We start from the raw sequence: 23,345 nt of genomic DNA, 5'->3' as shown, positions 1-23,345 counted from the left end.
TGACTGCATGCATATGCGTCAAAATATGGGCAGTTCACAACAAACAAGCACATTGTCCAGAGGGGACTTGTGTCAGTTAAATGTCTCGGGATGCGCGGACTTCTCTTGTGAATCCTACATACCTGTGCCTTGCCGTCGAGCTAGCAAAGGTGTGCGCTCCGAGACAGATAGGACGACAGCCTGCATGTTTTCGGGGAACAGACATAATCACCACAGAGTTGAGGAGGGGTCATCATACAATGCTGCGCTAGATTTTTCAAATATTAACAGCTGCTTGCAGTACACATTTATTATTTTATAGATTTTTTTAAATATGCTGGATGACCCCAGTGTCTAACTTTATAACACTCGTTGAGCCAACTTTCGTGGCCTGGTGAAAAATATTTTACATCTGTTTGCAGTCGCTCGCAGTAGCGTTTCCAGAATCTCGTGGGGGTTGTCAGGAACTATTTTTTTTTTTCAGAATTATTTTTTGACGTGATAACGTCTTATAAATCGATGAACGCCGGCTGCACGCACGAAAAAGCATGACTCATTGTCACGTTCCGCCTGAGCCGAGCGTGCAAGAACCGGCCAACCACCGTGCGAGAAAATCTTCTATAATATCAAACAGTTTTCAAATTAACAATTTATTGACATTGATTTGCGTTTATTTCTATAACTAATTGTTCGTTATTTTATTTAAACAAATTATTTAAATTAATTTTGCAAAAACTGTAAATAATATATCAAAATTAAAAAAGTATTCAATTTTTCATCACTGTTTTCTTATGACGTTATCACGTAAAATTGTCGTCCGTAAACCGACTTTACAGACAAACACCCCCCCCCCCCCTTTTTTTTTTACCCTGTTTAGAAAACGTCATTTTACCCAGTGTTCAGCGCCTCAACTTCCCTTCCCTCGGACACGTCACGAACCGCCAGTCTGTTTCATGCAGTAGCCTGACTAGCAAGGAATAAATAATATTAAAAGTATTTTGTCATTCCATTGCCCTACCAACTATTTGGATAAGTAATTCATAGGGGCATGCAAATTTCGCGAAAAGATTCCGAGACTAGCTGAAAGTTAAAACACTGTAGTATCTGTGTTTCTTAATTGGCTGAGTTTCTTTCAGGTCAATGTAGATTTTTACAACACCAATCACCGTGAGTCAGTGCGGAAGCAAACAAGTCCTGATTGGCCCGATCAAATAGGGCATTGACTTATCTCGCAGACGGCCGCCAATCACAAGGAAGAAACCATTGGTACGGGTGCACTGTGTTGCAGTCTAATAGGCGCTCAGATTTTTTTCGCGAAAAAAATGCCTGCCCCTAGACTAACTCGTAGAGACCGGAAAAATTCGCGAATTCATTTCGCGATAGGCTAAAATACAAATAGTTATACCTCAGTGCTGCCTTTGCCATTGGCTCACAACTCACCTGGATGACTCTGGGCCAATGAGAAACACTCGACCAAAGTTGTATCGAATCACAGGCTGCTACTTTGGGACGTCTCACAAGACAGCAGCCAATGAGTGGGTGGCATTTGACCGAGTGTACGTAGAACTATGGAGTTCATCCTACAGGTCATTTAAACCGCGAATTTTTCCGTTCACTACTAATTCGTAATTCAAAATAGATGAAGTTTGCAATAAAAAAAAGTGTGCTAAACCAAGATGGCGAGGTTTGATTCCCCCTCAATGCGCATGTCGCGGCGTGGGGCGCATGCTCCTCCTCCCTTCCTCGTTTCACTGTTTGCCGTTGGGTGTAGACAAGGGGGGGGGGGGGGGGGTACCGCGGCGCGGCCACGCCCACTCTTTGTTCGCGGGCGGGAGATCCTCCGCGGGTTAATTGCGTGTAACATCTGTCGTGATGGCGCTGCCGCGCGCCATTGGCCGGCCCCGCCTTCCGCGGAAACGGCGCGTCCCCCCCCCCCTCTTTTCCTCCCTTCTTAGCAACCCTCCCCACTTCTCCTGGAGGGGAGGTTCTCACTGCTCCGGGAGTGATTGGCGGGATGCGAACTGAAACATCCCCTCCATCCTTCATCCTTCTGATGTCGGTGAGGAGCCTTGTAAGTCGACAATCATGCACTCGCAAATTATTAAAAAAAAAAAAAAAAAGAAAGCCCACTGCATTTGCTGCTAAGTTCACAAACAAGGGTGCACATGTGTAGGATTCGCAAATTTGGGTTCGGTGGGGGAGATAGGACGTTTAATATTTGCGGCCCAAGGGTTTTGCACGTGGGGTTAACCCACACAAGTCATCTCACCATGAGATCTAGGCCTATATGCATGCAACAAGCGGAACATTTAATAAAATTCAAAAAGTTTTCCTAAAAGCAGAGTTTTTACGTTATTATTAGGTTTATCATCCCTCCCCGTTTTACAGTTACGGTAGCCTCCACAATGCCCCTGTGTACACTTCGGCCAAGGGCCCATTTTCAACGAATACGTAACTTTCATAAACTTACATTCAACACTTTTTACCGTAGTAAGTAATTGATCTTATAAGTAATATTGAAAAACGAAATATTTAAAATAACTATAATTTCATTACCATCGTTAACCTACATTACACGTGCATTGAATTTCTGGAACAATTCTCTCAATGGAAGTTTTGTTTGGACATAATTATTTGGTAAGTCACTCGACAATTTGCTGCCTGTGTATGTAAATGGTTTTCTGTAAACTGTACTTCTGTGTGCTGGAACTCTTTAAGGGCTCGGTTCAAGGTCACGGTTGTGATTCTGTCCCGCTGGAGAGCGCTAGTAGTCACGATCAGTTGAGCACTCGTTATCACAGACATATATTCTTCCCGGGCGCCGCTGTCATCCGGGTAGAAGCGGGGGGAACACGATAATTACAACGCGGTGTTGCCAAGCGTTATCTGACACGTGACGCTCGCACCAAGGGCTATGGGCTACCGAAGACAGGCGGTTCCGCGGTCGCTCTGCTAGCTATCCGAGGGCAGCTAGGCAGTGCCTTCTGCTTCCGAATGGGCCCAAATTGGCGGCTTGTGCTATTTGCTTGCTGGTTTAACCATGGATATATTGAATAGCAGTCCGTGGACCATTTGGCCGGCTGTTGGGAAAGGCAGTCTGGTACGATTAAGGAAAAGTTAAATAGAATATTACCTACAAAATTATATTTAAATAAAAAAAACACATAACTAAGGGCAAAATCCTAATATAGTGATTCAAGAATTAAAACAGAATTATATTTTTGTGTATTATCAGTTTAAAGTTATTTCCATAAAGGACATATATATTTATTTCAATGGTTTCCATTTTGGCAAACAATATTTTAATATGTTAACGTAACTTTTTTTAGTTTCCTGATATCATCATCCAATCGGTTTTAAGTACAATAAATATTTGATACATTCAGCAAAATACGTACCGTTTGTGTGTTTCAAATGTTACTATATTTATATAAATTTGAAATTGTACCGTATTAAACTAACACTGGATTGAAAAGAATATGCTGTGTGACAAACATAAATTATTCAGTGCAATAAATAGTAATCCAGGTTAATACTTTTTTACCAATAATTTTTTTTTTATATATTTGAGGCCTATTGACTAGCGTTTTGATTAGGCTGGGACAATATGTTACAAAACGCAAGCAGAATTAATAATAAATAAACGACATTTTAGCATTTTTTCTACAGTTTATTTTCATCTCGTGGTTCCGGGTTATAAATGTCCAGAACATTTAATGCAATACTTTACTTGACCCAATATTTTTCACCCAATATATATGTAGCCCGCGATTGCCTTGATATCCTTACAATCTGGAGCCTCGGCTTATAACTTATATTGGACACAAAAATATTTCCTTCATTGCTGCGATGAACCTCCCCGTTTTTCACAATCATTCGAAAGGAAACTTGACATTTGACTACTGTAAACGTAAACACTGCTTTATATTAACATAATTCCATGTAAACAATTTAGTATTTATAGAAATAATTTAAGCATTAAATAAATAACGCCCAAACGCACCTCCTGTACTTTGAACCTCCGGAAAATCACGAATTCTACTCATTGAAAACAGAGACTTTACCACTCGCATCGCAACTACACATGTAGGTTTTATTTAATTACAATAAATGATTGATATAAACTTAACCACGCAATGTTATGATTTATTTTCATTACCTACTTTAATTTTCTTACTAAATGAGTATGACTGAATTAAGCACAAATAATCAAAAACCGAAATGTCACGTTCATCCGACCTTTTCTTATCCAACATTTCGTATTATCCTACATCTCAAAAATAAAAACTATTCTATCGGAAACATAAACGACAATTTGCCATAATAATTTTTGTTGATCCCGACTGTAGGTACTGCAACTTATTATTCAGCCAGATATTTTTGTTATTTTTTGGTTGTAAAAATGTTTATTAGGTTTGAAATGCTAAAAACATTAGCAAATTTTTACTTTTATAATGTTTTTATTAGCAATTCCCTATTAATCCGACATTTTAACTATCCGACTTTCTGCTGACCCGTTTATGTCGAATAAGCGAGACACTACTGTACGACAACACCGGGACGGCCTCCACTGGGTGACTGAGGGATCCCAGTGTGATGTAGGCGCCAGCAGTGCTGCTCCAGGGGATGAAGTGAGCTGAGCGAGCAGGGGGCCGAGGTGGTGGACATGCCTCAGCCTCTGTCGTATAGCCGGAGCTCTAGCGGCTTTTCCGATTGCGTATATGTCGTATCCATATCCACGCCCGTGGGGGCCCGGGGCGGCAGGGCCTTATGGCTAAGAGCGCCGGGTCAACAAAGAAAAGGGGGGAAACCCCTGAAAGGTCTATGTACGACCACACCAAAGATGTATAATGATTTTGTTATAGGTATTCGATGAAACTCAAGCAATATTTAGTTTCCCAGGTAAACTTGTAGAGTTACAATGTAGATCGTAAAAAAAAAAAAATATTTCTCCATGGTGCGATTTTGGTTTGTGATTATTTGAAGTATCACAATTGATTTGTCTACTATTTATATGAAATATGATGTATTAATTACACTTAGCTTTATGCTAAGTAAAAAATTGGCATTCCAAACATATAAACTCTCGTCAGTGTTGTAATGTTACACAAATTTAGGTAAGTAAATATAAAGATTTACCGTGATAAATATTTCAATTTTTCAAACATCATACATTTCACTGATTACAAAAGCTAAATTCAATCACAGAATTTGATTTAGTCTCATATTACAATAAATCCAGTTACAGCTTCCTTAAAAAAAAACAGAACGAAAAATTGGTTGTCTGTAAAGTCGGTTTACGGACGATAGTTTAACGTAACAACGTCATAACAAAACATTGATGAAATTATTGATCCAGAAGAAAAGTAAATATCATATTCGGCCTGAGACTGAGCCGTAAGTAGGTTTTTGCAACCAAACCATTTAGGAATTAAAAATATTATATTCTTTGAGGAAGAATTTTTATTTTATTTTTCTGTCTTTTGTATGATAAAATCTACCTCTGCATACATTTATGAATAAAATTGAATCTTTTTTATTGAATTATCACTATTTTGTATGGATACAAAGGAGTGAAATGAAAAGTACAATTTAATTAATAAATTTACTTTAATTTGAATTCATTAATTCAAATATATTTATTACTTTTGAAATGTTGCGTGCGCCGTATTTATTTTTACAAGTACAAAAAAAAATTCGCAGCTGCCGAGTTCGAACCGACTTCCTTTGGAATGGAAGTTTGCCTTGCTGACCGCACGGTTACGAGGCCATACTTCATAACGATAGTTTCAGTTGTTATATACATATTTATAAAATTTTTGTTCACGGTAGGGGAATAATATTATTTCATTTTTATAACACGATTTTATAACAAATACGCATCCCAAACACACCAAACTTATTTATAATGTGTTACAATATTTTTTAAAACATTGTGCAAAAGATCCCGGGTGTAATTTGAATTATTATGTGTAACTGTAAAACACCATTTTTGGTTCAAAACGTATTTGAATATTCAACATTACTTTTAAATAACTGTACGGATTGTGCTGAAAATCGGTGGACGATCGTTAAATTACATAATATTAATAATTCAAACTACGAAAATATGATTAAAAAGTCAAATCGATGGTTGTTCCAATCGAGTGGAAGAGAGATGCCCTGCATGCGTACAATGAGCATGAAGAGAGATGCTACGCATGCGTACAATGAGCAAACAGGACACATCCGTAGTGGGACACTTTTTCGTGCGTGCAGCCGGCGTTCATCGATTTATTAGACGTTGTAACGTCAAAATAGAATAATTGTGGTAATAGTTTTAAGTTGTTTTCTAGGAATCGTAAGAGGCCTGAATCGGTCTGCACTTCAGAGTCAAGATAAATCTTCTACCTGTGTCGCTGTAGTTACTTCGGGATCAGGAGGCTGGAAGTGGGGTCAGTATAAGAAATACTGGAAAATTCGTGAACACAATGCACAGTGATACAAATAAGGCCACAACTGTGATTAATTAATTGCACAAGTACTGCAGTCTTCCTTACTTTACTCACTAGTTTTGAGTTCATTTCAAAATCGTACTATATGGTAGCAACTCAATTAATAAACGTTACCCACTAATTTTGTGAAGCTACGTAGTAAATAATCAATATCCATGTTTAACTTGAGTAAGTCCCATAAAGAATACATTATTATCAGTTAAAAGTAATAGGAAATAAATATTCTAAAGACCATGACGAATTAATTTTTTGAACTGAATGGTTCCTGCAGTGCACTGTCTTGTGTGCTTTTATTGTAGGTTTAATAAATATGGTATTACATATGAGGGTCTGAATATCCTGTTTCCTTGTAAATTTATCCATGAAGAACTCTCAATTTGGCTGTTTTCAACAATGAGGTTTGGTAAATGCTCATTAAAATCTTCACAAACAGCCGAACTGTAAAATAAAAATAAGAATAAAATGTGCTTAACAATAATAAAATAAGAAATTAGTACAAATACATATTTTAACTTAATGTTAAATACATGACTATTGTTAAGAAAGCATGCTTATTACACAGTTATGATTTGGCATTTGATTCGGAAATATTGTTTTCAGACAAAGACGTGTAATGATGCAAAATGGTCATATGTTAATGAAATGTATCGCTACAAAACCTCGATATTGTATAATCCTATCATCTTATTAAACGTTTTTAGGGCTTAAAAAAAAACTTTTTTTAAAATGATTATTAGTTCTGATTTTACTTAAAGACTTTATTATTAATGAATGCTCAGGATAACATGCTATATTTTGTTCTTATGTTTAGAATGACAATGGAGAATATTCTGTATGAAAACTAAAATTATTCATAAAATGTTTGTTCACATCGTAATTATCACTGGAGACAAGAATGATTCATTTAAGTGCATTTAAAGTAAATCTTAATTTCCGCATCGTAATAATGTAAGATGTAAACTAGCCCTATTATGTTAAAATTTTCCGTAGCAGGTTTCCTTTAAAAAACTTACTGAGATGTACATCTAAATAGCCATAGTTAAATATTTATAATTGTTTAATTATTTCATGTATTAAAAATAGCAAGACGAATAGTGGAACGATAATAATGCTGTGGCTATCAGTCCTCGCGTATCTTTATGTTATTACTTTTCTGTCGAGGTTTTCCCACTACTATGCCGAAACACACAAGACCTTAAAAATCACAGTGAAAACCTACAGCTATAACGAACATTTCTCTACTTCTTAAAAATAAAAGTAACTATTTTTTAGTGTTTTTTTCCTGTGTATAAAAAAATAATTAAGAAGTTGTGGTTCCCAGATAAAAATGAAATAGCTTCACACGAATTCTTAATTCACACTTTTTTCCAGCTCTATTTAATTCTTTTTTAGCTTTTTAGCTAATTTCCTCAACTCTTTCAGCTCTAATATGTATTGCAGTTGTATTTTGTATGCGCTGGCTTGAATATATGTTCTTTATTGGGGTAAATAGTTATTTGCACTGATCTGACCTGAAGAATAAAATTTAGAATACATGTAGATTTTAAATGCTCAGGCACATTATAAAATGTTCATAAACTAATTCTATCAGTTAAATAGTTCGTTCATGTTTATCTTTTTCAAATACATGGTGAACAGCGTGCGCTGTGGATGTAATAAACAACATTTATTATTTTATTTAACAGTTTGAAATATAAGATGGAAATATTCAGTTTACCTATCTATTTACAATATTAAATGAGTTGTTCTATTTAACTTGCTTTACATGTCATTTAAATGTTCAGTAAGTAGAATAGGATAGTATTTCCGAGGACAGGCCTCAGGCGGTGGATTGAGATTGTCGGTCCGCCATCTTGAATTTGTGACGTCACGGCGACAAAAATTCCTCAAAATTCCTCAAAAATGCCTCAAAATGACTCAAAATTTCCCGTTTTAAGAAAAAATTTCCCGTTTTCGAGGGAAAAATTCCCGTTTCGAGGGAAAATTTCCCGTTTTAGTCCTTAAAAATCCCAGCGGCTAGAAATGTCCTGATAGAGGCTTAAGCATCCTTAACTCAAGCCTCAGTTAAGCCTCTATCAGGATGTGACCTTGACCTTTGACCTTGACCCCGACGGCCATCTTGGATCCACCATTTTGGATGACATCATTTCGTTTTCTCGAACATTCCAGCATTGTGTTATCCGCCATTTTGAATTATGACGTCATCGCTGCAATTTCCGTTACGGCCGCCATCTTTAAATTTATTATCCGATTTTAATGAAAAAAAATTTTAAAATTATAAAAAAAATTAAATAATATAAATTTAATAAAATATTTATAAAAAACAAACATTTACGACACGGAGTTCGGAGTCCTCGGTTCGAACCCGGTGAGGGCAAAAAAAATAAAAATGGTGACCGATCCTTCCCCTGTGGCGGGGGGTGCTGGCAGACTGACCCCCACCACTTATGTCAATGCACATATACCATCAGGTAGTATGACGTCATGACCGCCATCTTGAAATTAGGACGCCATCTTGAAAATCTTTATTTATTATCCGATTTTAATGAAAAAAATTCCAAAATTCATCAAAAAATTAACGTATTTGAATTCTGTTTGATTATATCGATGTACGTCCTTGGTTCGATTCCCGACGAGAGTAAACGGTCGATCCTTCCTCCATGAAAGCTACCTAGACTGATCTATCACCACCAATACCAAGGTATATATCGTCAACTGGTATGACATCATGTCCGCCATCTTGTCTTCATCCACTGGAGACCACCATCTTGTTTTCGTCTGCTAGAGTGTGCCGATATCATGTAGTATAATTATCTGGTCACCACACCTTTGACCTTGACCTTGAACCTTGACCTTGAACTTTGACCTTGGCCTTGACCTTGAAATTTGACCTTGACCTTGAAATTTTACTTTGACCTTGAAATTTTACTTTGTCCTTGAAATTTGACTTTGTCCTTGATGTCCATCACGGATCCGTCATTTTATGTTCAGTACATGCTACCAGGAGCGACCACCTGCTGGAGTACACCATCTTGTGCGTGTACTCGTATTACCATCATGCTAGTTTTATTCTAACATGCTACAGTGCAGTAATCATTTATTATTACTGAGGTACCCACCATCTTGAAATTTGACCGCCATCTTGAAATCATGTAATTATTTAGCTAGAAATGCGGGAAAAATTCCAATAGTCTCCGAAAAAATCATTTATCAATTTACAAATCGAATCGATGGATCCCTGTCCACGGTTCGATTCTTGACCAGAGACAGTTGTAACTAATTATTAAATAAATGTTAGGTTCTGTTTTCCATTACCTTTCGCAGAGTTTATTAATCATTCACTCTACGAAAATCAACTCAAGTCAATATACAGGACCAACGAATTAAATCAGTGCCGATTAGCCTATTATGAAAGTCTAATTTTTCAATAATCTGAATAACATAAAAGCCGTTCATGTACAAAGCCACACATATAGATCAATTGCCTTCAGTCCATGAGACCGAGTCATGTCATTATCAGACGTATAGGCTAGTCATTTCAGGACCACATGACCTTCGTAATCCATCGTGACATTTTTATACATTCTAAAGGACCAAGTAACCTTGTAAAATATTTTAGTAACACCAAGAGGTGATAAACTAGTAAATATTCAATCACTACATTTTGTACTACGCGCAATCAACAAAAAAGGAAGCACCGACAGCGAAAAGACAGCACCGCCAACAAAAAGACAGCTCATTTGGAAGCACCGACAACGAAAAGGCAGCACATTTGGAAGCACCGACAACGTAAAGGCAGCACATTTGGAAGCACCGACAACGAAAAGGCAGCACATTTGGAAGCACCGACAACGTAAAGGCAGCACATTTGGAAGCACCGACAACGAAAAGGCAGCACATTTGGAAGCACCGACAACGTAAAGGCAGCACATTTGGAAGCACCGACAACGTAAAGGCAGCACATATGGAAGCACCGACAACGTAAAGGCAGCACATTTGGAAGCACCGACAACGAAAAGGCAGCACATTTGGAAGCACCGACAACGTAAAGGCAGCACATTTGGAAGCACCGACAACGAAAAGGCAGCACATTTGGAAGCACCGACAACGAAAAGGCAGCACATTTGGAAGCACCGACAACGAAAAGGCAGCACATTTGGAAGCACCGACAACGAAAAGGCAGCACATTTGGAAGCACCGACAACGTAAAGGCAGCACATATGGAAGCACCGACAACGTAAAGGCAGCACATATGGAAGCACCGACAACGTAAAGGCAGCACATTTGGAAGCACCGACAACGAAAAGGCAGCACATTTGGAAGCACCGACAACGAAAAGGCAGCACATTTGGAAGCACCGACAACGAAAAGGCAGCACATTTGGAAGCACCGACAACGTAAAGGCAGCACATTTGGAAGCACCGACAACGTAAAGACAGCACATTTGGAAGCACCGACAACGTAAAGGCAGCACATTTGGAAGCGTCGACAACGTAAAGGCAGCACATTTGGAAGCACCGACAACAAAAAGGCAGCACATTTGGAAGCACCGACAACGTAAAGGCAGCACATTTGGAAGCACCGACAACGTAAAGACAGCACATTTGGAAGCACCGTCAACGAAAAGGCAGCACATTTGGAAGCACCGACAACGAAAAGGCAGCACATTTGGAAGCACCGACAACGAAAAGGCAGCACATTTGGAAGCACCGTCAACGTAAAGGCAACATATTTGGAAGCACCGACAACGAAAAGGCAGCACATTTGGAAGCACCGACAACGAAAAGGCAGCACATTTGGAAGCACCGTCAACGTAAAGGCAACACATTTGGAAGCACCGACAACGTAAAGGCAGCACATTTGGAAGCACCGACAACGAAAAGGCAGCACATTTGGAAGCACCGACAACGAAAAGGCAGCACATTTGGAAGCACCGCCAACGAAAAGGCAGCACATTTTGGATGCATCATCGAATAAGGAAGCACATTTGGAAGCTCCATCAACTAAAAAAGGCAAAAAGGAAGCACAAGTTACAAGATCTAAGTCTTAGTAAGAAATCATAATACAAGAAATAAAAACATTACATTCTTATAATTTAAATTATTTATTTTATTGCTTTACATTATACAAATGCAAGTAAAACAAGTCAATATTGTATGTAGCCAGCATTCCTCAGTTCCTTGAGTATGAAGGATATTTCTTTGATGCACGAATAGTTTCCTGCACAAAGCGAACCATGTAGAAGTCTTAGCCGGTCAACCAATATGTTTGGATCTTTCCATGATGTGTAATCATTCTCTTGTACCACCATCTTCCTTGCACCTTTATAATAAATATTATGATCTCTGGTGTCTTCCGTTTTACCACCAACCTCAGGGTAACTTTCATGTTTGAGACGGTGATCATCACAAGCTTGATCAGATTTATTTAATATATCACGTCGTTTCCATCGTTTCGGTCTCAGGACACCGCCACATTCTTCGATCTTGGCAGCTTTAGGTGCTTCATCATAGTCTATGTCTTTGTCAACAGCCTCAGAGTCACTGTAACAATCACCGTAGAAGGAATCGTCTTCACCCAATTTACCGTAATAATTCGATGTTGATGATGTTGAAGTGTCTTCATCGTCTTCATGCTTCCTTTTTAGGAGTCCATCATTTTTACAAAGTAGGAAAGATCTACTTGAATTCGGCTGGAATATATTCTCACTTTTCACGTTAAGGATTCTCCCATTGTCTTCATTCTTCCGTAAATCATCAACCTTCTTCAATTTAAGTTCTTTGTCGAGATCAGAAGATCCAAGAAAATTATTGTTGTAATGCAGATCACTCTTCCTTAGGCTAGTAGATTCATCGTTGTCCTCTAGCTTGTACGCAGGCTTGGCGCTACAAGTTCTGCCATGTCTTTTTAGGCTCTCTCTCCGCGTAAACGACTTGCTACATCGAACGCAACTTATCATATTGCGCAGTGGATTTTTAACACAGTCATTCTTCTCGTGTTGTCTTTTATTCTTTCTCAAGATAAACTCTTTACTGCAAAACTTACACCTATGTTCTTTCGATACAGCGTCAGATCCCAAATCGGAATTCATATTAGTTACTGAGACTAATGCCAGATACCAATTGAGTGTTTTAAATTAGATTCAATACTTAAATAGAAATTCTTTCATATTTCATCAGCGAGAATTAATATATCTCATGCAAAAGTACTTTAAGCATGTAGTTCTGCTTTTCAACAACAGATGTCGCCACATGTTGCTTGCAGGTAAATAATATTTAGTTCTTTTATGCGGGATGCGGGATGCTCACTAACGATCGCAAAAGAAGGATGGCTTCGCTAGACTCCAAGGAAAAGGAAGTTCGTCTTGCATGTTGGTGCTCCACAGATGTCTCATGGCGTAATATTAATTTGACTGAGTAATGATATTAGTTAATTCCACCTGATAAAAATATTGCAAGTTTTGATTTAGTAGCAGAAATTATCGAATTAAATGTAACTCCAAATAAAATTACATGTCTCATTAGACCAAAAAAAATCCATGCAGAGAGCGGTTTCTCAGAATAGTCAGAAACACTTGAAGAAACCACAGGAATGATTGCAAGAACACGGGAAAAACCATCAAAATATTGTCAAGAATAATCAGGAGCACACTGAGAAAACCACCATAATATTAACAATTATAATCGGAAGCACACGGAGAAAACCATCATAATATTGACCAGATTAATCGGAAGCACACAGAGAAAACCACCACATGTTTTCTTTGATATCATAAAATTACAAGAAAAAATATTTAAATATAAAAATAAATTAATAAAAAAATAAAAAATGCATAAATTTCTGGCTTGTACAAGAACTCTATCTTTGCTCAACAATGATAAGTTTACAAGCTAGCAGAAACTGTTTATGCATTTTTTTTATTTTTTTATTAATTTATTTTTATATTTAAATATTTTTTCTTGTAATTTTATGATATCAAAGAAAACATGTGGTGGTTTTCTCTGTGTGCTTCCAATTAATCTGGTCAATATTATGATGGTTTTCTCCGTGTGCTTCCGATTATAATTGTTAATATTATGGTGGTTTTCTCAGTGTGCTCCTGATTATTCTTGACAATATTTTGATGGTTTTTCCCGTGTTCTTGCAATCATTCCTGTGGTTTCTTCAAGTGTTTCTGACTATTCTGAGAAACCGCTCTCTGCATGGATTTTTTTTGGTCTAATGAGACATGTAATTTTATTTGGAGTTACATTTAATTCGATAATTTCTGCTACTAAATCAAAACTTGCAATATTTTTATCAGGTGGAATTAACAAATATCATTACTCAGTCAAATTAATATTACGCCATGAGACATCTGTGGAGCACCAACATGCAAGACGAACTTCCTTTTCCTTGGAGTCTAGCGAAGCCATCCTTCTTTTGCGATCGTTAGTGAGCATCCCGCATCCCGCATAAAAGAACTAAATATTATTTACCTGCAAGCAACATGTGGCGACATCTGTTGTTGAAAAGCAGAACTACATGCTTAAAGTACTTTTGCATGAGATATATTAATTCTCGCTGATGAAATATGAAAAAATTTCTATTTAAGTATTGAATCTAATTTAAAACACTCAATTGGTATCTGGCATTAGTCTCAGTAACTAATATGAATTCCGATTTGGGATCTGACGCTGTATCGAAAGAACATAGGTGTAAGTTTTGCAGTAAAGAGTTTATCTTGAGAAAGAATAAAAGACAACACGAGAAGAATGACTGTGTTAAAAATCCACTGCGCAATATGATAAGTTGCGTTCGATGTAGCAAGTCGTTTACGCGGAGAGAGAGCCTAAAAAGACATGGCAGAACTTGTAGCGCCAAGCCTGCGTACAAGCTAGAGGACAACGATGAATCTACTAGCCTAAGGAAGAGTGATCTGCATTACAACAATAATTTTCTTGGATCTTCTGATCTCGACAAAGAACTTAAATTGAAGAAGGTTGATGATTTACGGAAGAATGAAGACAATGGGAGAATCCTTAACGTGAAAAGTGAGAATATATTCCAGCCGAATTCAAGTAGATCTTTCCTACTTTGTAAAAATGATGGACTCCTAAAAAGGAAGCATGAAGACGATGAAGACACTTCAACATCATCAACATCGAATTATTACGGTAAATTGGGTGAAGACGATTCCTTCTACGGTGATTGTTACAGTGACTCTGAGGCTGTTGACAAAGACATAGACTATGATGAAGCACCTAAAGCTGCCAAGATCGAAGAATGTGGCGGTGTCCTGAGACCGAAACGATGGAAACGACGTGATATATTAAATAAATCTGATCAAGCTTGTGATGATCACCGTCTCAAACATGAAAGTTACCCTGAGGTTGGTGGTAAAACGGAAGACACCAGAGATCATAATATTTATTATAAAGGTGCAAGGAAGATGGTGGTACAAGAGAATGATTACACATCATGGAAAGATCCAAACATATTGGTTGACCGGCTAAGACTTCTACATGGTTCGCTTTGTGCAGGAAACTATTCGTGCATCAAAGAAATATCCTTCATACTCAAGGAACTGAGGAATGCTGGCTACATACAATATTGAAATGTTTTACTTGCATTTGTATAATGTAAAGCAATAAAATAAATAATTTAAATTATAAGAATGTAATGTTTTTATTTCTTGTATTATGATTTCTTACTAAGACTTAGATCTTGTAACTTGTGCTTCCTTTTTGCCTTTTTTAGTTGATGGAGCTTCCAAATGTGCTTCCTTATTCGATGATGCATCCAAAATGTGCTGCCTTTTCGTTGGCGGTGCTTCCAAATGTGCTGCCTTTTCGTTGTCGGTGCTTCCAAATGTGCTGCCTTTTCGTTGTCGGTGCTTCCAAATGTGCTGCCTTTACGTTGTCGGTGCTTCCAAATGTGTTGCCTTTACGTTGACGGTGCTTCCAAATGTGCTGCCTTTTCGTTGTCGGTGCTTCCAAATATGTTGCCTTTACGTTGACGGTGCTTCCAAATGTGCTGCCTTTTCGTTGTCGGTGCTTCCAAATGTGCTGCCTTTTCGTTGTCGGTGCTTCCAAATGTGCTGCCTTTTCGTTGACGGTGCTTCCAAATGTGCTGTCTTTACGTTGTCGGTGCTTCCAAATGTGCTGCCTTTACGTTGTCGGTGCTTCCAAATGTGCTGCCTTTTTGTTGTCGGTGCTTCCAAATGTGCTGCCTTTACGTTGTCGACGCTTCCAAATGTGCTGCCTTTACGTTGTCGGTGCTTCCAAATGTGCTGTCTTTATGTTGTCGGTGCTTCCAAATGTGCTGCCTTTACGTTGTCGGTGCTTCCAAATGTGCTGCCTTTTCGTTGTCGGTGCTTCCAAATGTGCTGCCTTTTCGTTGTCGGTGCTTCCAAATGTGCTGCCTTTTCGTTGTCGGTGCTTCCAAATGTGCTGCCTTTACGTTGTCGGTGCTTCCATATGTGCTGCCTTTACGTTGTCGGTGCTTCCATATGTGCTGCCTTTACGTTGTCGGTGCTTCCAAATGTGCTGCCTTTTCGTTGTCGGTGCTTCCAAATGTGCTGCCTTTTCGTTGTCGGTGCTTCCAAATGTGCTGCCTTTTCGTTGTCGGTGCTTCCAAATGTGCTGCCTTTTCGTTGTCGGTGCTTCCAAATGTGCTGCCTTTACGTTGTCGGTTCTTCCAAATGTGCTGCCTTTTCGTTGTCGGTGCTTCCAAATGTGCTGCCTTTACGTTGTCGGTGCTTCCATATGTGCTGCCTTTACGTTGTCGGTGCTTCCAAATGTGCTGCCTTTATGTTGTCGGTGCTTCCAAATGTGCTGCCTTTTCGTTGTCGGTGCTTCCAAATGTGCTGCCTTTACGTTGTCGGTGCTTCCAAATGTGCTGCCTTTTCGTTGTCGGTGCTTCCAAATGAGCTGTCTTTTTGTTGGCGGTGCTGTCTTTTCGCTGTCGGTGCTTCCTTTTTTGTTGATTGCGCGTAGTACAAAATGTAGTGATTGAATATTTACTAGTTTATCACCTCTTGGTGTTACTAAAATATTTTACAAGGTTACTTGGTCCTTTAGAATGTATAAAAATGTCACGATGGATTACGAAGGTCATGTGGTCCTGAAATGACTAGCCTATACGTCTGATAATGACATGACTCGGTCTCATGGACTGAAGGCAATTGATCTATATGTGTGGCTTTGTACATGAACGGCTTTTATGTTATTCAGATTATTGAAAAATTAGACTTTCATAATAGGCTAATCGGCACTGATTTAATTCGTTGGTCCTGTATATTGACTTGAGTTGATTTTCGTAGAGTGAATGATTAATAAACTCTGCGAAAGGTAATGGAAAACAGAACCTAACATTTATTTAATAATTAGTTACAACTGTCTCTGGTCAAGAATCGAACCGTGGACAGGGATCCATCGATTCGATTTGTAAATTGATAAATGATTTTTTCGGAGACTATTGGAATTTTTCCCGCATTTCTAGCTAAATAATTACATGATTTCAAGATGGCGGTCAAATTTCAAGATGGTGGGTACCTCAGTAATAATAAATGATTACTGCACTGTAGCATGTTAGAATAAAACTAGCATGATGGTAATACGAGTACACGCACAAGATGGTGTACTCCAGCAGGTGGTCGCTCCTGGTAGCATGTACTGAACATAAAATGACGGATCCGTGATGGACATCAAGGACAAAGTCAAATTTCAAGGACAAAGTAAAATTTCAAGGTCAAAGTAAAATTTCAAGGTCAAGGTCAAATTTCAAGGTCAAGGCCAAGGTCAAAGTTCAAGGTCAAATTTCAAGGTCAAGGTTCAAGGTCAAGGTCAAAGGTGTGGTGACCAGATAATTATACTACATGATATCGGCACACTCTAGCAGACGAAAACAAGATGGTGGTCTCCAGTGGATGAAGACAAGATGGCGGACATGATGTCATACCAGTTGACGATATATACCTTGGTATTGGTGGTGATAGATCAGTCTAGGTAGCTTTCATGGAGGAAGGATCGACTGTTTACTCTCGTCGGGAATCGAACCAAGGACGTACATCGATATAATCAAACAGAATTCAAATACGTTAATTTTTTGATGAATTTTGGAATTTTTTTCATTAAAATCGGATAATAAATAAAGATTTTCAAGATGGCGTCCTAATTTCAAGATGGCGGACATGACGTCATACTACCTGATGGTATATGTGCATTGACATAAGTGGTGGGGGTCAGTCTGCCAGCACCCCCCGCCACAGGGGAAGGATCGGTCACCATTTTTATTTTTTTTGCCCTCACCGGGTTCGAACCGAGGACTCCGAACTCCGTGTCGTAAATGTTTGTTTTTTATAAATATTTTATTAAATTTATATTATTTAATTTTTTTTATAATTTTAAAATTTTTTTTCATTAAAATCGGATAATAAATTTAAAGATGGCGGCCGTCTCGGAAATTGCAGCAATGACGTCATAATTCAAAATGGCGGATAACACAATGCTGGAATGTTCGAGAAAACGAAATGATGTCATCCAAAATGGTGGATCCAAGATGGCCGTCGGGGTCAAGGTCAAAGGTCAAGGTCACATCCTGATAGAGGCTTAACTGAGGCTTGAGTTAAGGATGCTTAAGCCTCTATCAGGACATTTCTAGCCGCTGGGATTTTTAAGGACTAAAACGGGAAATTTTCCCTCGAAACGGGAATTTTTCCCTCGAAAACGGGAAATTTTTTCTTAAAACGGGAAATTTTGAGTCATTTTGAGGCATTTTTGAGGAATTTTGAGGAATTTTTGTCGCCGTGACGTCACAAATTCAAGATGGCGGACCGACAATCTCAATCCACCGCCTGAGGCCTGTCCTCGGAAATACTATCCTATTCTACTTCTGTATTTTGAATATATATATTCATAAATTAAGAGGTAAAAAAATCGCTGCTACAATAACTGTCCAAGCAATGTCACAACGACTCATCCATCTAGTTGCTCACTCAATGGTCCTCAGAAAAGCACTGTTCACCGTAGCTAAAATTGCTAACAGCTCGGCTGTAAGCAGACTATTACCAAGATAACGACTGGACATTGAGTCAGAAGTTCTTTGATGTGGTAATGCACAACATCGCGAAAATTCGCCCGCTAAGAAGTTTGGCGCAAATTATACTGAAGATTATAAGAGAAAATAAACGTAATTGCAGTTACTAAGTGACCACTTTACTACATAAACCTAAATGTAATTTTTATATATATATCTATATGTATAGATATATATATATATGTTCCAGCCTCATGAACTATCTAAATTAACTTACAATTAACTTTGTTTAACATAGGCCTAACCAATGGCTACCATATCAAAATTATTTTCAAGGGCCTGTCGAATTACTACAGTTTCGTAAATATAGTTTGTAAGGAAAAATTATTTTTTCCTGTTGTTCGAATCAAATACAACCATGTTATAAAAAGAGCAACATAATAACATTGTGCGTATTATAATTGTAGTCATTGGCATGATGATAGTATTACATTCTCTTGTAAGTAAGAAATTGTTTAACTGATAACAATGTATTAATATCCTACTTAGTAATATTCATTTTAAAACATCCAATATTTCAACTCCATTAATTTCAGCACCGACTAGTTTTAAAAACTTTGATACCTTATTTTATTTTACAAGTTCCCGTGTGCCGGCGGGTTTGTTAGGGCTCGGCGTATCAACTACGGTACCTAATCTTAGGAACACTAATGGCTAAATTTATTGGCCAATAAAAGCAAGACAATGGCCGCGAAAGCCGGTGGAATCTTTATTACTAATGCCTAAAATTTATTTCAAAATCTCTGATCCAGATTTAGACGTCCATAGGTTTTTTGATAGTTTAAATAGTTTCATCGCATTTTTATGCAGTAATTAAGCTTAGATAGTTTCTTGTGAAATTGTTGCTTTTCAACGCTCGCTCTTTACGTCTGCCAGTCCGGGGCGGATGGACAAATAAATTATATAAAAAAATTATACAATTTTAACTAAATTCATGGCACACCCGAAATTCTGATCCAAATTCCTTCCAAAGGTACATAGCGACTTCAGCTACGGTCACCTGAAATAATACTGGGGAATATCGCATAGAGTGGTCATTTCATGTTGCACATTTAAACTGTATTGCTTGCAATCTTTTAAAAAGGCTTGCTGAATTTATAGGCAGGCAAAATAATAAAACTTTAAAATGTGTATTGTTTTTCTTGTAAGGCTGCATGTAACGTACACAACCTATAAGGCCAATAAAAACATTTTACGAATGAAATATATATTCATTTCCCGCTGGAAACCTTTAGCCCTAATCCGGTTGTTCACTACAGAATTATATACTGTACTGACTGTGTTGATTTCAAAAGCATACTCTAGCTGTAAAACCCATAAAAATCATATGGACGAGTGGCCGCTATGCGCGTTAGAAGTGATGTATCAATATATGTGATAGGGGAATAATAATGTCTACGAATGTGTGGATTGTGTGCAAGTATGCAAGTGAGCAAGTAGACAAATGCGCAAGTATTCAATTAAGCGAGTGTGCTATAATGCAAAACTTTCATTGAGCACCTCACTCCTGAACCCCGTTCCCCTATCCTCCTTCGAATACGACACTGCTGATAGTTAGTTACCCTGTAAGCGTTACGCTTTTGTTATGCTGATTACAACATCGCCTCATCTTACTTTACCAGCTGTAAAAAGGTTACAAATAAATTTTCTTAAAATAATTGTTGCATCATATAAATATATACCATTTACTTTGACGTTTAGATGCTAGAAGAAGCTTCATTCGATTTTTCATGGACTTTCTACTGTGAGATAAAGGTCGCGAGATCTTGTAACACTTACGCCAATTTCTTCCCATGGCTGTAGCGTAGCAACTGGAGAATTGAACCGAGGAACAAAATCACTTGAAGTGCGGGTTTACTGTCGCGTGACAGCTGATGGTAAGGGGTGGATGAGGGGGAGATAGGTGAAGTGGCAACTACGCCGTTCCTTCTCTCATTCCACGCGGCCTTATCTCTTGTCCGCCGCCGGCGGAGCACGTCATATTACCAGCGTGCATTGCAGCCTATACATCAGGCAATTCCAAAATATTAATTTAAAAAAAATTAGTGTTGCTTGTATATTTAACCAGATACATTGTCAAAGCCAAGGACTTTTCGTGAGATTGAGATATGACCAACGTTGTTACGAGATGATTATGGGGGTAGAACATACTGACTGATAATTGTGACAAAATTAAAACTTAATTTTACAATATCAAACTTAAAAACTTAAATTAAATTAAAATTGTTTTTGTAGAAACCTGTATGTTTATAATATCTACAATTTGGTGTTTGTTTTAGTTTTCTATTACAATAACTGACGGAATCGCGTGCATTTAAGTTTAACCTGTAAATCCCTATCCCGCCATTCGGCTAGCATGGGAGTGAACCGAGCCCTTAAGTGGTTCTTGTGGCTGGTGAGTTGACTGCGATTAGGAGTCTGTTGCATTAGCATATTGAATAGTTATTTAGGCTCATGTGAATTATAATTCTTGCTTCCTGCCTAGTTAGTTGGAGCAGTCGTTTATTTTCTGTATTTGACCATTTAGAACGTTGCGAATATTCTGTTATATTCTGTCTTCTATTCCAGTTTTATGCACACATTAAGTATGCATTCGATAGTTTCTGTATTCTACACTGTGTAATAGTTAAAAGTGGAAAGGACGGCATGCCACAGTGTTGCAAAATATATATATATTTTTTAAATTTTGTTGGTGCTTCAGCCGATAGTCCATGAAATTTGCTTTAACATTCTACATTTTTGTCTAGAACGATACCTAAGCTCTTGGCGGTATTGACTTCTGGAACTTTGTCATTATTAATTATAATTATAGGATGATTGAATGACCTTTTCAAAGTTTTGTTTGTTCCATTTACTAAAAGAGCACTTGCTGGGATTTACACTGTGAAATATTAGTGTAAATATACACATTTGGTGTTCGTGTATTTTTACATATTTTTTTCCGTGTAATTCGGAAAAAAATACACAAAGTTTGTGTATTTGTACACACTCCTTGTGCATAATTAGGTACTATTAAATCGTGTAATTGTACACCAAATATAGGTCGATATTCTAAAATCCCAGCATTGTAGAAACACACAGTTGCCGTGTAAATGAACTATTAATTACACCCAAGTAGTAGGTACCTATATAAAAGGCGCTGGAGCCAGGGCCGGCGCGTCCATATAGGCGAACTAGGCAACCGCCTAGGGCGCCAAGTAGCTGGGGGCGGCGCAGCACGACACATAACAGCTGATATGATATGTTTAACGATTATTGGAACTAGATGAAAATGGATTTTCTGAACACTTTTAATGTATATATTGATATAAGTAATTATTTAAAGTCCACGGTGACCTGTTTATGATTTGTAATAAGTAAAAAAGTAAAAAAAAAAACACAAGCCTATTTACATTCGATTGTTGACAAAACCTTGGGCTTACGTGATGTATTTTGAGGCAAGGAAAATTTTTTTGGGGTGTCCGGCGGATTGGGGGGGGGGGGGGGGGCATTAAGGTGTTTCGCCTAGGGCGCCAATTTACCTTGCACCGGCCCTGGCTGGAGCTGGAGTGATGATTGAGAATGGAGTAAAGGAGTAAATGACCTTGACCTTTCAGGAATTGAACATCTGGTACAGATTCTTGAAAGCACTCCAGGGAGTTAGCATTACACCTTTATCTCCATTTCTCCGCCATACCACTGAAATCTCATTGTCGCCCTATGCGCGGCGAAAAGGACTGCCCACCAGTCCAATGCCTTGCGCTTAGAGGCGACACCGCGCTAGAAGCACCAGCGAGCGTAGCACTTATCATCCCGCCTCACCAACACAAACACACCCCTGAAATGTTTTTGCCCGACCGACAGCAACTTCTTCCGTGGGACCCTGTTCAGCTCACTTGTATCGCTTAGGCCATTCCATTTTTTTTTTCTCTTTCCCTCCCGTGAGCTCGGCTTTGTGCCTGGATACGAAGGAAATAATTGAAAACGTGTCAGTTGGCCTCTCCTCGTTGTCCTCCGCCTGTTTGACACTACGGTTACTTAGACGGCTACACCTTGAAATCGGTATTAGTTACTGTCCGATCCCACGGAGGGGACGGAACAGCGATTGGCTTTCTCGCCATCACCCTCTTAAACTGCTGCACGTACCTCCATTCTTGTTTCATTCCTCCTCGGGGGGATTTTTTTTTACCCCCGTGTACGTGATAGCAAGCCGTTTTTTTTTTTTTTTACTTTTTGACGTGACAACGTCTAATAAATCGATGAACGCCGGCTGCACGCACGGAAAAAGTGTCCCCTTACGCACATTGTCCCGTTACACTGTGTCCCGTTACGCTAATTGTACGCTTGCGCCGCATCTATCTCTCTTCCACTCGATTGGAAAAACCGTCGATTTTACTTTTTACGAGGCACATTAAACTTGAAACACTCCCATTCGTTTCCTACTTTTCCTATCATCGTCCTATCCTTAACAGAATAACACAGATTGGAAGAAGTTAAATAACAAACATGAATAAAAGTTATAGTTAAAAAAATAATATGTTTGTTAAAGTAATAAACATACCTTTTTGAATTAATGAGTGCAAATTAAAGTAGATTTATCAATTAAATTGTATATTTCATTTCACTCCTTCTTTGTATCCATTCAAAATAGTGATAATTCAATAAAAATGATTCAATTTTATTCATAAAAGTAAGCAATAATTTCATCAATGTTTTGTTATGACGTTGTCACGTTAAACTATCGTCCGTAAACCGACTTTACAGACAACCAAATTTTTTTTAATTTTCTTTTATCGTAGCGCAGCGGTTGAATAT

The 23,345-nt window shown here is 38.2% G+C and overlaps 1 protein-coding gene across 1 annotated transcript in view; it reads left to right on the top strand.

Moving 5' to 3' along the window:
- The window catches only part of LOC134542323 (tRNA (adenine(58)-N(1))-methyltransferase catalytic subunit TRMT61A), a 186,009-nt gene that overhangs the window by 96,548 nt on the left and 66,116 nt on the right, over positions 1-23,345 (top strand). The gene's annotated exons all lie outside the window — the stretch shown is intronic.

Source organism: Bacillus rossius (genome assembly GCF_032445375.1).
Source record: "Bacillus rossius redtenbacheri isolate Brsri chromosome 4 unlocalized genomic scaffold, Brsri_v3 Brsri_v3_scf4_2, whole genome shotgun sequence".
NCBI lineage: Eukaryota > Metazoa > Arthropoda > Insecta > Phasmatodea > Bacillidae > Bacillus > Bacillus rossius.
The sequence above is the reverse complement of the archived record's forward strand: the minus strand, read 5'-3'. Positions and strand labels throughout refer to the sequence as shown.